At 40.0% G+C, this 13528-nt stretch overlaps 1 protein-coding gene and 1 long non-coding RNA gene across 8 annotated transcripts in view; one reads left to right on the top strand and one right to left on the bottom strand.

The window, feature by feature from the left end:
- LOC115092045 overlaps positions 1-4380 on the bottom strand; it is a 298722-nt gene extending 294342 nt beyond the window's left edge. For all 6 annotated transcript variants that reach the window (XR_003856889.1, XR_003856887.1, XR_003856890.1 and 3 more), the window contains exon 1: positions 3851-4380. This is a non-coding gene — a long non-coding RNA (uncharacterized LOC115092045). The remainder of the gene's footprint in view (positions 1-3850) is intronic.
- The window catches only part of GJA3 (gap junction protein alpha 3), a 59215-nt gene continuing 47630 nt past the window's right edge, over positions 1944-13528 (top strand). The window contains exons 1-4 of one of the 2 annotated variants that reach the window (XM_029602508.1): positions 1944-2204; positions 8354-8578; positions 8701-8744; positions 10806-11064. The gene's annotated coding sequence lies outside the window, so the exon portion shown is untranslated. The remainder of the gene's footprint in view (positions 2205-8353; positions 8579-8700; positions 8745-10805; positions 11065-13528) is intronic. The other variant, XM_029602507.1, reaches the window with a different exon arrangement.

Raw genomic sequence — 13528 nt, 5'->3', positions numbered from 1 at the left:
CATTAACCGCAGACTTTCCCGGGTATCAGTGTAGCGTCACAGGTCATCCACCTCAGATTGCTATCACTGCTACCTTTCACCCGCTGCAAATGCAAAAGTCTAGCCTCTTTACTTTGTAGGGAGGGGGAAATCGCTTTATTCATCATAGAGGAGAATGCTTGAGGTCCAAACATTCCACATTCCCAAAGTGCTAGAGCTGCCATAAAAGAAATATATATACATACACAACACATATATAAAAGCGTTGTATAACATACATACATATGTATGTATGTATGTATGTATGTATGTATGTATATCAGTGGCGTAGCCACGGGTGGGCCTGGGTGGGCAGGTGCCCACCCAACTTAGACCCAGGCCCACCCAACCAGCACCGGAACTGCAAGGCTGTCACGGGATCCCATCCCCGCGACAGCGAACAAGAGAACCCACGCCTCCCGCGCCCTCACGGCACACATGGGGAAGCGCTGCTGCGGCCGTATGGCCAACTGGTCTTCCTGTTCGGGGGGGGGGGGGGAGAGGAAGCGCCGCGCGCAGCTTCCGCTTCCTCCCCCCAATGCAGGAAGATCAGCTGCCTCTCCTGCTGCCACCCGTTCTCCTGCTATCTTCTTCGGGCGTCGGGCGGTATGGCCCGCCGATCTTCCTGCTTGGGGGGGGGAGGGAGGAAGCGGACGTTGTGCGCTGCGCTTCCGCTCCTCCCCCCCCCCCCCCCAACAGGAAGTTCGGCGGGCAGTACGGCCCGACGCCCGAAGATAGCAGGAGGCCGGTGGCAGCAGGAGAGGCAGCTGATCTTCCTGCTCTGGGGGAGAAAGCGGAAGCTGTGCACGTGCTTGAATGTGTATGTGTGGATGAGAATGGGAGTGTGTGTGGGTGAAAACTGGAGCCTGGGTGTGTATGTGGGTGAGAATGGAAGCTTGAATATGTGGGTGAATGGGAGCTCGAATGTGTGTATGTGTGGTTGAGAATGGGAGCCTGGGTTTGTGTGTGGGTGAGAATGGGAGCTTGAATATGTGTATGTGTGGTTGAGAATGGGAGCCTGGGTTTGTGGGTGGGTGAGAATGGGAGCTTGAATGTGTGTATATATGGGTGAGAATGAGAGCCTGGGTTTGTGTGGGTGGGTGAGAATGGAAGCTTGAATATGTGGATAAGAATGGGTGCTTGAATGTGTGTATGTGTGGGTGAGAATAGTACCTTACATGTGTATATGTATGGATGAGAATGGGAGCTTGAATATGTGTGGGTGAGACTGGGAGCATGGGTTTGTGGGTGACAATGGGAGTCTGGGTTTATGTGTGTGGGTGAGAATGGGTGCCTGGATGTGCGTCTGTGTGTGCATAAGAATATAAGCCTGGGGAGGGGTGAGAAAGTGAGAACTTGAATGTGAGCTTGGGGGGGGGGTGGGGGGGGGAGAGCATATGAGAGTGACAGCTTGAGTGTGTGAGAGGGAGTCTGTGAGAGAAAGCGTGTATGTGTGTGTGTGTGTGTGGAAGGGAAGAAGACAGTAATAGAAGAAAGACACTGAAAAGGAATTAGGAAATGAGCTATAAGGGAAAAAATGGTAAAAAGAGACCAGGACCAACTGATTAGAAAAATACAAAGATCAGACAACAAAGGTAAAAATATATATCTATATTTTGAGATGTTAGCAATTTAAATATAAGCAACACAACCGCTCTCTCAAAATTTATGGACAGGTAGGAGCCGTGTATAAAATCGTAATAATAAGAAGGCTAAAGTACCACAAATCACCGTGAATTATGTTTGTATCATTAAGTAAACCTCATACTTAGGCGTAGATGTGAATGCTGTGCTGCATAATTTGGCATTATTTATCAGTAAAAAAACAACTAGTAGACCTGCATGCCTACAGCCCACCCATGTTAACCTTGTGCCCACCCAAAAAATCAATTCTGGCTACGCCACTGATGTATATAGAGAACACTTTTTTCCTTCACAGAGTAAGTAAGCGGGGTGCAAAGGACGCCAATGCGCATGCACTGGGACACGCGCTGGCAGTGTGTGAAGGTGCCACTGTTAACGCGCGGGGCGGGGCCTTGGTTTGCGCTGGCCTCAGCCGTGGGCTGCTCAGCGGAATGTAACCGCGGAGATGGTACAAGAGGCGAAGTCGCACTGTGCGGACTTCAGCCCCGTTCTTTAAGACGTTTCCACAGCTCCAACTTTCCAGACCTTTTCTTCCGGTCGAGGTTTGTTGCTGCTCTTTATTTCTTTAATAGCAAATGTTGTTTAAAATTTTGGTGTGGGCGGAAGGAGCTGCGCCAGGGACTGTCCGGCTCGGTTGTGAGCCGTTCGCTAAGCGTCTTTTGCGAGACTTGGGAAGGGGAGACATTTCGGTGAAGAACGGGTGGATAACGTGAGCTCCTCTGGGAGGCCCAATAGGCACCTTTTTAGTACCATACACTATCCAAGCTGCTTGACTGACATCTCAATTAACTTGTGTTTTTAAAAATTGTTTGGATATCAGAGCTAGCATGGGGCGGGCCACACACACACTCACTCTTTTTCTCTCTATTATAGATAGGATCTGTTGTTGTTTTTACTTCACATGATGCAGAAAGGGCACAACCTAAGCAAAATATTGTATCTGTTCGCAGCACACTGCTCTTTGATAGCGTTGCTGGACTTGCTTAAACGCGCTATTTTGTTGACTTTACTATTGACTTTGGCGGCATCTAATAAGAATTGGCAGATTTTGAAACGGAGCTTGATTTAAAAATTGGGCCAGGTTTCATGGGTCATTTAAAAGTGCCAAGAAGAAAAGGGTCGACCTAGGAAGTAAAACATTTTATTTATTTGGAAAAACAGAGGTGGAAAGATAGGCGCTTGCTTCATACAGTGAAGTATCTGCAGAGAGTTGGGATGGATGTAACTAGAGGCGCGCTTAGAATTATTTCATTGAAAGTGTTCTTGACTCATTCTTACAACGACATCCTCATATGTAGCAGAGGGCTTGCAACCAAGAACAGCAGCAGCAGCAGCCAGGAAAGAGGAAAACCCAAACGAGTCGAATAGAAAGGAAGAGCACCTCCTTTAAAGGTTGCACTTTAAAAAATCTGGCAGCTAGCTGGAAGCTTCGGTTGATCTGGCAGCTCTTTTTCCTGGTTCAGCAGTTTGTGTGCTGCTGAGATAAGCGCATACCACTGTCATCTGCTTAAAATAGCCCCTGATTGCAGCTGCACGCAGGATAATTGGACGGGTACCTATATTTTCCCAAATAGCTTTTTATTTTAAACTGCCTTTCTGTTCGTTTCTTTTTTTTTATTTAGTTTGCAATCAGAAACCATTTTTTTTGTAAACAGTGATGCTAAAATTATCGCTATGGCATGAAGTAATTCATAAATCAGCGCAAAAATAACTGCAAAGCGGATCGGGTGATAATCAGATCCGACTTTTTGTACTGACTTCCTCGGAAAGATTCGGGAACGAACTGAAGCCATAAAACTCGTTTCTTCCTGGTTCCCAGCGCACACGTGCAATCTATGAAATCTGTAGAATCAGATCTAATAATACACATTAGCTTGTTCGCTGTTTCTGCAGGTGGCAAGAAACAAATAATTCTAAAACCTGAAAGCAGCCCAGATCAATGACCATTCATTCCTGTTTTTTTTTTGTAAGATCCCTGAACTAATTGTTGTTCCAATATTTTTTTAACAAGTGGTATAATTTGAATTAAAGCATGCACGAGGACTTCAGAATATTTTAAAGACATTTAAATACTAAATAAACTAATAAAACGTATGGGGGAAAAAAACATTATGTAGGACGAGCAAAACTTGCAGTTGGTGCAATCTATATTAACTTTATTCGTAGAAAGTCATATCGCAATACTAACCTTCAGTCTTAGTAAATACGACGCTGAAAGTCACAGAGAACAGAAAACGAGGAAACTTCGAAAAGGAAGAACGCTTAAGTCTCTGGAGAATGTTGAGCAGGCAATTCTTTAGCGGCAACCAAAAAATCTGCATCTTTTCTATACTGTCCGGCAAAAAAAAAATCGCTTTAAAAGACGGGGTTTTGGTTCTGAAAACAAGGCAGGTTGTGATCCGTTTTACATAAAAACTTTCCAGCAGCCTTCACCCAAGGTTCCTCACGGCTGGAGCATTATTTCGACTTCTGACTTTTAGTTGATCTTTTGTTCTTGATCATGCAGCTGGAAAAGCCGAGTTGTGTGATTCTGGAATTTGCTGTCACCTCTTTTCCGAAGCATGTTCAGTAGTTGTTAAGGGGAGGTCGAAAAAGCGGTGCCGCGCTAGTCCAGCACCTCTTGCTTCTCTGTGTGATTCGCTTTTAAGTTGAATGCGGACGCGGAGTGGACTTTAGGTGATGACTGGATTGATTACAACGATTCTGTAGAGGAATTTGGGGGGGGGGGGTCGGAATGTGTCCGATGCACCGGACAGGCCATGAATTCTTGTAGCCCCGCCCAGAGAGCAATGGGCGATCTTTGCAAAAGTCCCAGGCCTCCAGCCTTTATAAAAGTCATCACAAAAAAACATCTACATAAGTATTGGTTATGCAGTAAATTAGCTCTAAAGGTTTATTGGGTAACATTATTTTAAAGCTGGAATTTTAACTGAAGTTAAAAGGTTAAATCAGTGGGATAATGGAATAGATATTAAAAAATGAAATGTAATCTTTAACAAGGACATTAATTAGGAGTCTAGTTTACATATTTGTATACATTTAGCCTTTTATCATAAAGCTTTTTTCTTCTGTGTAGAAATTAGACAGATCCAAAAGCAGACAGAACTAGGAAGAAAAGAGAGAGGGTAGGATTTATGAGTTAAGCCTGTGTTATCACATTTCTTCACCATATCCACCAGACTGGTGAACGGGGAAATTAAACCTTACAGGCAGTTTTTTTACTTTACCTACTTTACCTACATTGGAATCAGATTTACCTAATCCAAAGTCCATTGTACTTGTGTAAAAATATCTACACCGAGAAGCCTGAAACATCTGCAACACTCCTAAATTCTCAAGATGGTGTTTCTACTGTTGTTTAAGGTGATGCTATGGTCGATTTTTATTTATTTAATTGTTTTTATATACTGGTATTCGAGAATACATCATATTGGTTTACAAAATAACAATATAAAATAACCAGTAATTAAAAATACATCAGATAAAAAAGCAATAAATGAAATACAGCATAGATAAAATATTAAAAAATACAAATACAATAATCATAAAATAATCAGTAAAAAATAAAAGTATGGCATTATTCAATCAGAAAAAAGTCCTTTTCTGAGAGCTGCTCCCTGCTGTATGTTGTGTTTAGCTCAACTTCCATCTGAAATAAGCATTACAAGCTCATACAGTATTGCACGTACCCAGGAATAGAGGATTAACCATGTCTGACCTGTAAATGACAAAAGACCTGCCCTTTGAGTAGCTTTATTAACAATTTCATATTTTAAAATTACTTTCCCAGACTTTTTGATGTTTCACATAACATGACTAGCATAGGTGGCTTTAAAAGAGGTTTGCACAAGTTCCTAGAGGAAAAGTCCATAACAAGTTATTAGCCAGGAAGACTAAAGAAAGCTTTTACTATCACTGAAAGTAATTAACAGGAAATAGATTTACTTTATGGGATCTGCAATGTTCTTGTGACCTGGCCTGGCCACTGTTGAAGACAGTCTACTGGGCTCGATGCATCTTGGTCTGACTCAGTATAGGAATTCTTATGTTCTTATATTCATGTGTACTTAATACATTAGAAAAGCAAAAGCGTATAACTGTAGCAATACATTTTGTAGCGAACTGCCACATTTTCTGTTAATAAATATTGCTTTAAAAATCATATGTGTATACTCAGATACATACAAAGATATCATACCAAATCCTCTCTGCTGCCAAAGTTTTCCCCTATACTGCATATTCCTAATGAGAAGTGAAGCTACAATTACACAGTAGAGTTATTTTGTTGAAAATACAATTACTATTTAATGCTGCAGTTAATAATAATCTGCCATCTAGTGCAATCGATCACATGGCTAAAATGTCCAGTTGCAAGGAATTTACAGTCTGAATTTGAATACAGTGGGGTTAAGTGACATAATCAAAGTCACACAGCAGGTTAGATGCTCTAAGGATTTTCTCCCATATGCTTATTACATTTAAAATCTACTTTAGATGCAAAAATGTTATTGTCTTATTCACAAAGGGATTTTTGTAGCAATTTTTTCATGCTGAAAATCTGTTTTTAAGTATGAAAAGGTTATTTGTTATGTCTGAAATTTCTACGTAAATCAGTTTATGAAATTAATCATTCAGTTGATATTCGCTTAGGCATGATAATTGCCACAATGTTTTGGGCATAAAAACGAAGTCACAAAAGCTTCCACCTGCTAGAAAAACAAAACATGTTTAGTTTTAGTGAGATATAAAAACCTCTTTTTTTAAGGAAAGATAGAGCCTTTGCTACTGCTGTGGCTGCAAGCTAAGAGACAGATGGAGGCCACAGAGAGCAAGAAAAAGAGAGAGCAGAACTATCTCAGTACAGGACAGATTGGTGGAGAGGGGTGAAGAGGAGGATTTTCAGAAGAGAGGGCATTCAGTGTCCAGGGCATTGTCAGCACTGCTCATGCTTTCTGAGAAAGTGGTAATCCACAGATATAGGCTGAGCTCCAATGCAATCCAAGTTGTATATGAGGAGATAAAAGCAGATCTAGATCCTCAGGTTTCATGCCTTACTTCCTTTCATCATATTTCTGAACTTGCTACATTTTCTAGCTTCTGGGTCTGTTCAGTTTACAGTGGCTATAACAGGCAAATGTCTCGGGCAACTTTTCCAGGTGTGTTGGTCAAGAACTACCTGTCCTGAAAGGACACATTGGGAATGGTATATTTCTTCCTAATGACAGCATGGTAGGCCACTAAGAATGACTTCTATGACAGAGGTCTCCAAATTACAACCTGTGGACCAGAAGACTTTTATCTGGCCCACTAGGGTTTCAGCCCAGTTTGGGCTCAGATGTGAGAAACAGCACAAGGACATTTGATCAAAGCTTCCAGCTATGCAGGCCGAAAGGAGATAGTGGTAGCAATATCAGCCTGCATGGGCAATGAAGGAAGCAGCAATGGTGCAGCAGTGGTAATCATCAGCCTGCAAAGAAGCAGCAGCAGTGACACCCTGAATGAGTCAGGAAAAGCCAGATAGGCTGGGGAGAGGGGAGGTTAGGATGAAAGCAGCACAGCAATGGACACCCCAAATAATGCAACAACTAGAAAGGGAGAGTGTGAGAAAAAAGGCTGGAGGAGGTATAGAGAAATTGAGATAGATTGAGAGGGGTAGCAGGAGAGAGACTAGAGGGTATAGAAGAGAGAGAGAGCAATGCCTGGGACAAAAGACAGAGAGAGGTTGGGGGCAAGCTGGATGGTGGGAGGATGAGTGGCAGAAGTTGATGGGGGGGGGGGGAGGGAAGGAGAAGCTGGTTGAGAGAGTGTCTGGTGAGGATGAGTTGTGGGACAAGAGATTGGGACAGCAGAAAGTGATAACCTGTTTCTGTATGTAGTTATATTGTTTACAATAATTATTACTCCTACAGTAACTATATTGTATTTTGTTGAGAAAATATGTACTATTTTTCAGTTTTGGCACTGAATTTCCCCAGAAATAATGTATGTAAGTGAGATAATTTGAATGAGCAATTTCAATTTTTTATTGTCTCTGGCTATGCTTTTTTAAATCAGGTTAGCCATATTCTTTTTATTGTCCCTTTTAATGTTATACATGAGGCTGTTCATCTTGATTGTTTTTATTTTGTTTTATTGTATTTTCTGCTTTCTTTGTTTTCATGGTATTTTTTTTTTCAATGTATTTTCTTAACTTTTGTTCCTCACCTGGAGCTTCTGAAAAGGCAGGCTCTAAATTCAGATAATAATGATAACTTTAAAGCCAGAAAGAATTTCTTCATTTCTGTTTGTTCTATTTGTTTCAGTTGGGTAACATAATTTAATTAGGGTGGTTGAAATCATTTGTTACATTTTTATAAAAAGTACAAGCTAGTATGAAACAGAAAAATTGAAAACATAATGATATGGTATGAATATATGGATGTATTATGCTTGGATTTTTGTATTTTGCATGTGTTTGAATGTTTCCACAAAACCAGATAATTAAAATTTGCATCTAGCCCTTTCAGTGATTTGACGTGTTCTCATAAAAATTTTGGGGAATCTCTGTTCTGTGAAATAATCAGGTTACTTCATGTATTAGGTTCTATTGATTGCACACATGCTTACATGAACTTTGTTCAAGGAAATAGGACTGTAAATGTGATCTAATATATAACAATTGTACTAATTACTAAACTATCTCAAACTATAGAGAGACCCTGAGCTTGAGCTTAAGAGATCCTAGATGCTAAGCAGGATCAGACCTGACTCATGTCTCGATGGGCAACCGCAAGGGAAGACCCAGTGCTGTGAGCTGCAGAAAGCAATGGCAAATGCTTGCAGTATTCTGTTAAGTAAAGAAAGCAAGACTGTTGTGATTGCCTACCATGGGCCCCTACAAATGGTAGAAAGAAGACAAAAAGATGAAAGAAAACAGGTATACCAGAACAGGAAATGCTTTTTCATTCACTGTTATTATAGGTTGCTTGCAATGTGTATGCTTGAATGGTGTTTATGTTTTCATGAGTCTGTTCTCCTATATCTTGCATCACTCTGCAGTGATTTGAGGAGGGAAGATACGAACACAGATGACTGCTGTATGGGTAAAAATTATAGATTTTAATTTATGTTTTCATGCAGTTGATAGTGAAATGCTATAGTCACTATTATTGTACTAAGACTACAAGCCTTCAACTATGTCTCTTACCATAATGATCACAAAAACTTTGTATTTGTTCTCTGTCACCATCAGTTTCACATGACACATTTATATCCAGGTGGCATTATTGTAAGGACCTTGCTGTAATCAGTATTAGGGATTTGCAGTCATTTGAAACAAACTAGGAAATGTCAAAGTTTTTTGAGTCATGTTTTAAATGAACCGACAGAAAAAATGAAGGAAATGTCACTTTTTTGTGGTTGTTGTTTTATACGTGCTATTTCCATATAAGCACGCATCAAGATATGCAGAGGTAGATCTTAAAAACATACGCGCGCGCGTAGTACACCGGATTTTATAAGATACATGCGCGCGTACTTTTGTTCGCACCACCGGCGCGAACAAAAGTACACCGGATTTTATAAGATACATGCGCGCGTACTTTTGTTCGCACCACCGGCGCGAACAAAAGTACACCGGATTTTATAAGATACGTGCGTAGCCGCGCATATCTTATAAAATCCGGGGTCAGCGCGCGCAAGGCTGCGCAAAATCGGCAGCCTGCCCACGCTGAGCTGCGCAGCCTGCCTCCGTTCCCTCCGAGGCCTCTCCGAAATCGGAGCGGCCTCAGAGGGAACTTTCCTTCCTCATTCCCCTCCCCCCCCCTACCTTTGTTGGGCAAGGCGTAACTTGCACGCGCTGCCTCGGCATCCCCCGGCACAGGCTGCAGTGCCGGGGGACTCGGGACCGCCCTCCCAGCCCGCCCCAGGACTTACGCGCGTCCCGGGGCTTTGCGCGTGCCAGCAGCCTATGCAAAATAGGCGCGCTGGCACGCGAGTGCCCTGCGCGCGTAAATCTGGCAGGATTTACGCGCGCAGGGCTTTTAAAATCTAGCCCTTAATGCACACTATTCACAAATAGAACCTAACTTTGAAACCTGTCCATGGTACAGCAATTGTGGGCATAAGTGGACACGCAGAGATTTATGCTAGTATTTTATAAGCTGTGCACGGTTTATAAAATACTGTGTAGTTCTGTTCTGAAAGTATGTGCATATGTTTTAGTATGTGCAAATATTTCTAACCTGTTTTATACACATATGCGTGAATATTCTAGATGTGTAAAAAATATAACATGTACGCATAATAACCCCAGTTTATAAGCAGAGGCAGGTATTTTATAAATAAGGACTAGAGGATTTTGATTTGTGTTATACAAATCAACTCATCTAGTTATACTTTTCAAACATTATAATGACTACAGATCTTTAGTGATGACAATTTTACTATGAATAGCTCAGAATGTTTCTGCAATACCCACACCGATTCAAAGTGCCCCTCTACAGTGGAACATATCTAGAGAGTCAGACTGATTCTATACAGATGTTTTCTCTCGCTCTCTGCTAAAAATATTTTCTCTGTAACGCAAGCCTATCGCAAGCACAATGCACCAAAAAATAGGTGCATTCTTGTAACGCATTGGATGCTACCAACACTCATTTCCATTAACTCCAACCAAACTCTTCCCACTGGAATACTCGATGTTGAATTTGCATATGCATTTGTGTTGCATTATCGTGCACGTTAAGGCTCTAACGCAAATTGATAAATGACTCAGTAGGTTTGGTGATGTATATGCATATATCTTTTACAAAATGGCAACTACCATGCAAACTTTTGAATGCTAGACCACCCCTTCTTTCTGCCGGTAAAATATACATGGAAAACACATGCGTACTCTAAATATTTATAATGTTGCATAGCCACGAGTATATGCTATTTATACATGTATATGGTATTTTTATGTGCAAAACTCCTTTGAAAATGTATTCCAGAGTGCACTATTTGCAAGTATGCAGCGCTAAAATGAAATAAAAATTAAACAAAAATATGAAAAAGAAATAAAACAAAAGAATTTTTTTTTTTTGCATTTACACTTCTAATCAGTGTTATTTACCATTGACTAAGGAACACTTCACTAATGTCTTCTGCTTTTTCATTTCCAGGCGGTGTAGGATATGGCTGCCGGACATGGTTCATGACTCCTGATGCTTATCCTAGGACTCTTGCAAAAAGGAGATATAATGAAGTGCACACATCCACGCATTGTCACTGATATTAGCCTATTACCAGTGCTACTTAGAGATCTTGGACCCCTGAGAACCTGTTCCAGCACCAACCAGATGCTGTCAGACAAGAGGAACCTTATCTCAGTACCAGCAGAGTGCAGTAATAAAACAATAACCAACAGGTGAAATAATAAGTGTATGTAACTTTTTTCCATACCATAATGATTAAAACTAAAATTATCCTTTTTCCACCAAGTCCTTAACTCATACAGCAACAGAAAGAACAGAAGATTATCTGTCTGATACCTCTCCTCTCCCAGTCCTAACTCTTGGACCTTAAGAGAGTTGTTGATGTCCTTCTTCTCCTGTTTCCTTCTTCCATTCTTTCCTTGGAAGCCATATTTTATTCTATTTTTATGTCACATTCACTAGTGGTTTTGGCTATATTCTAATTACTCACTATTTCTGTACTTCATATTGGTATACTCTAGCCTAAGGTTTTCTTGCAGTCATTATATTTTGTCATAAATATGGTTTTCCTAACCCATTGGAAGATTGATACATTTGGCTAAACTAGATACCATGCAGCTACTTTAGTATGCAGTCTTCTTCAAAGCTACCATAAAGCCTCATTAATGCTTATTAACATTTTACCTATAATTACAAATACAAATACAGCCAAACTCTTCTGAAAGGAATATGTGTTAGAATTCATTTCATTAGTCAATAGCTTTTATCTATTTTTGTGCCAAAAATCTAGGCCTTTCATACTATCCCAGAGACTTTTGCTTGTCTCAGGAATTTTATGACGCACTTAGAATATCAGAATTGCTCTCTCTCTGCAGAAGATTCTGGGAGTTTCAAGAGTATGCAATGTTCCACTGAATGGACATTTGGACTATTAAAAAATTGGTTCAGGTAGCTGGATACATTTTTTGTTTTTTTTTGGGGGGGGGGGTAGGTGTTAAAATGTTTGCATGTGAACATAAGAATTTGCCATACTGGGTCATATTGATGGTTCATCAAGTCCAGTATCCTGTCTCCAGCAATGGCCAACTCAGGTCACAAGTACCTGGAAAGATCCCAAACAGTAAATAGGATCTATCGTGCAGTGATAAGCAGTGGCTATTCCTTAAGTCTACTGGATTAAACAGTTTATAGACTTCTCCAGGAACTTATCCAAACCTTTTTTAAACCTAGCTTCGCTAACTACCTTTACCACAACCTCCAGCAATGAATTCCAGAGTTTAATTGTGTGTTGAGTGAAAAATAATTTTCTCTGATTTGGTTTGAATGTGCTACTTACTAACTTTATGGAATGTCCCCAGTCTTTGTATTTTTTGAAAGAGTAAATAACTGATTTACATTTACCCATTCTATTCTACTCATGATTTTATAGACCTCTATCATAACCTCCCCTCAGCCATCTCTTCTCCAACGTGAACCGCCCTAACTTCTTTAGTCTTTCCTCATTGGAGAGCTGTTCCATCTCCTTTATCATTTTGGTCACCTTTCTCTGTAGCTTTTCCAATGCAACTATATCTTATTTTAAGATGTGACAATCAGAACTGTACACAGTACTCCAGGTGAGGCCTCACCATGGAGCGATACAGAGGCATTATGACATTTGCTGTTTTATTCTCTATTCCTTTCCTAATAATTCCTAACATTGTTTGCTTTTTTGACTACTACTGCACACTGAACCAAGGATTCAAAAGTATTGTCCACTATGATGCTCAGGTGCTTTTCCTGGGCGGTAACTCCTAATATGGTACCTAACATTGTGTAATTACAATATGGGTTAATTTTCTATATGTGCATCACTTTGCACTTGTCCACATTAAATTCCATCTGTCATTTAAATACCAAATCTTCCAGTCTCGCAAGGTCCTCTGTAATTTTTCACAAACTGTTTGTGATTTAACAACTCGGAATAATTTTGTGTCATTTGTAAAGTTGATCACCTTACTTATCGTTCCCCTTGCCAGATCATTTAAAAATACATTAAAAAGTATGAGTCCTAGTACAGATCCCTGAGGCTCTCCACTTGTTTACCTTTCTCCACTGAGAAACTCTGTTTCCTTTTTTTTTTTATTTATCAACTTTTCAAATTACATAAATCAAGAACCTCTTGATATAACACATCTTATGATTTACAGAAGTCTTCTAAATAAGAAAAAATAAGAAAGCACTTCACTTAAACCATAATTTTCAAAGTCCTCTATAGAAGGGGTTAATCATTAAACAATTGAAGGTTATAAAGCCATACTATTTGTTAGAGGAAATAATTAGTGAATACCCCAAAATAACAAGAAAACCTTACTTTAAGCTCACTAGTTTATCAAATCTTATACAATGTTATGAAATAAAATGAGTTAAAAATATATTTCAAGTTGAAAATTTTTTTTTGAACAATAAATAATTTCATAATGTTTTCACAAACTTAAATTATTCATTCACACTGCATTCACATAATCCCCATAAACCCCCTACACTCCCCTAAACCTCTATTAAAAATACATGCATGTTTTCAAATAATAAAAACATCCTTATTTGTCTAACACCCAAGGACTTTCTACTTGTGCACAAAACCACATTTTTCTTAAAATGTCCCGTATATGTCAAACCTCCTTTTTCATATGCGAATTTCACATTCCTCC

Source organism: Rhinatrema bivittatum, chromosome 5 (assembly GCF_901001135.1).
Source record: "Rhinatrema bivittatum chromosome 5, aRhiBiv1.1, whole genome shotgun sequence".
Taxonomy (NCBI): domain Eukaryota; kingdom Metazoa; phylum Chordata; class Amphibia; order Gymnophiona; family Rhinatrematidae; genus Rhinatrema; species Rhinatrema bivittatum.
The sequence above is the reverse complement of the archived record's forward strand: the minus strand, read 5'-3'. Positions and strand labels throughout refer to the sequence as shown.